At 34.7% G+C, this 2,615-nt stretch overlaps 1 pseudogene; it reads left to right on the top strand.

Moving 5' to 3' along the window:
- Nucleotides 1-2,615, top strand: part of LOC101578838 — a 14,305-nt pseudogene that overhangs the window by 9,740 nt on the left and 1,950 nt on the right.

Below are 2,615 nucleotides of genomic sequence, written 5' to 3'. Positions count from 1 at the left end.
AGGTATTTGGAAACACAGTATCATACAAAAATTATTGAATACGATGAGAAAATAAAATTTGGCTTTGCATAAGTAATGCATAATAGAGTTGAATTTTTTATTTATTTTTATTTCTTAAAATAATTTTATTGAGAAAAAATAGCAATGAGATAGTTTCAAAACTGATTAATAGGACACTTTCAATAATTAATACATTGCATATTGTTGTCTTAGTTGTTATGCATTGTACAAGATGCAGACAAGATATCCTGTCCACAAACACTATTAGAACAAATTTTTCTGTTTACTAAATTAATAGAAAGTAGCTGTATATCTATCCAAACTATTTTGAATATATAGATACAAAATGGTCCTTCCTTTCTATCCCCCTTTTTTGTTTAGTTTTATTAGAGATGGGTATGCCATTGCCATTTAAATATTGTAGGCCTGTCAATTCAGAAAAATAATCCAATGTAATTCAGTAGTCCATAACAGTAGTGGGTTATCCATAGGACTGGGAATGTCAGAAGTTGTTGATTTGAGCCTTTCACAGCTCAGCACATTAATATGGCTTTACTTTTTATATATCGTTTTTATGCTTTCCTGCTGGATAGTTAAGAATAAGATAAAGTAAGACCTATGTAACAAGAAATGTAACTTTTGTATCTGATAAGTTCAGTCAAGTACCTTCAGAATTTATCCTGTATCCCTGCACTGCAGCTTGCAGATCCTTTGTCAGTGCATCCATGTGGATGAGTCACATCCATTGCTTGAACAATTTGCTCTCTGTGTAAGCCTGAGAGAATGTTTTCTCTCCATGTGACTCTCCTTAGCTACACTCTACAGTATCAATCACATTGCTCTGTGGCCCCATAATCTCTTTGATCAGAAAATTTGGGTCACAACAGAGTTACATAATTTTGCAGTACAGGTTCTCCTAATGTCTTGAGTCCTCATTGAACTGGAAAGGCTAGGGTCAAAATCTTGACTGTCCTTGCAGCCCTACTTTTTCTCTAATTTTTGGTCTGAAGATTTAGGTCATTAACCCTCCATAAGGAGAAGCTTATTATTACTACCCTACAACATATGCAGTTGGGTTAAACCTCACTGTCTGAATATCAAACATCTTAGGCCTAACATTGAACAGGTATTTTCCATCAAGTATTTATATAATATCTTTATGTCCTTACTGAAGTTGAAGACAAAAGTTAAAAAAATAAAAAAATATTAAACAATATGAATAAATGATTATATATTTTTACATAGAAATTTAGAAATATAACCATATGTAACAGTGTAGCAGGACAGTCCTCTAACATTTTTTCTTATCTCTTGTTTTCATTTATTGTCCTGGCGAGTTAGTGAGATGACTTGAGATCCGAGGATCTTCATTTGACCCAGGCTGCATGCAGGACCAGCACGGAGCCCTTCAGCAGAACTCCCTGCAAAGAGGCTAGAGGCAAGACCCACCCAGATGATTCTGGAGCAGAACATCTTGCCAGAGAGACACAAAGGGTTCAACTCTAAAACCTGCAGCAAAAAGAAGTGGAGCACAGCAGCCAGATCCAAACAACACCCACTTGGAGGAATTCGAACTTAATAGATTCGGACCTGGTGCTGAGGTAATATCTCTATCTAAGCACTACACCAAAGGTCAGAAGACAGGTATACAAAATGACGAAGAGAAGGAACAAAATGCAGTCTCAGGCCCTGAGTCCACCCAGTACAATTGCAGAAGACACTAGCACTGAGGAAACTGGAAATCACACACCAGATATCTCTGAAATAATAGCGTTGACAGTAAAGAATCAACTGCATAAAGGAATACAAGAAATAATTTCGGAACTAAAAAAATGTAGTACTAACTATAATCAAAGAAGTACTAAGTGCTTCTAAAGAATACACCGATAAAAAAATAGAGGAGAATATAAAAATGATGGAACCCCTGAATAAACAATTTAGGAAAGAAGTGGAATCTATGAAACAGGTTCAAATTGATATACAGGAAATTAAAATCTCAATCACAAGCTGGCAAAACTGTTTGCGTGAAAGTGAAAATAGACTTTCTGACCTGAAAGACACCATTGCAGCTAGTGAAAAAGTAAGAAAAGATCTTTTTAAAACAACTAGGATGCAGGAAAAAATAATTCAATACCTGCAAGATGATGCAAAGATGAACAATGTGAGACTAATAGGCATCAATGAGAAGGAAGGAGTCAATACAAATGATATAAAAATAATATGGGCAGAAGTAATAGCTGAAAACTTCCCAAATATGGGGCAACAATCTGACATTCCTGTAACCGAAGCATATAGAACTCCAAATAATATCAATCCAATGAGAACCACAACCAGACATATAATAATCAAGATTCCAGAAATTCAGCATAGGAATATTATACTAAAAGCCACTAAAGAAAAGAAACAGATCATATTTAAGGGAAAACCCATCAGAATAATGGCAGATTTTTCTTCACAAACCATCAAGTCAAAAAGAGTACGGAGCAAAGTACTTCAAGTCTTGCAAGAAAACAAATAAAAACCCAGACTGATCTATCCTGCAGAACTTTTTTTCAAATATAATGGAGAAGTGAAATATTTCCATGACAAAGAACAACTAAAGAATTTCATGATGA

The sequence above is a fragment of the Octodon degus genome, unplaced genomic scaffold (assembly GCF_000260255.1).
Source record: "Octodon degus isolate 3935 unplaced genomic scaffold, OctDeg1.0 scaffold00012, whole genome shotgun sequence".
NCBI classification, from domain to species: Eukaryota; Metazoa; Chordata; class Mammalia; order Rodentia; family Octodontidae; genus Octodon; species Octodon degus.
This window is presented reverse-complemented; position numbering and strand designations above follow the sequence as displayed.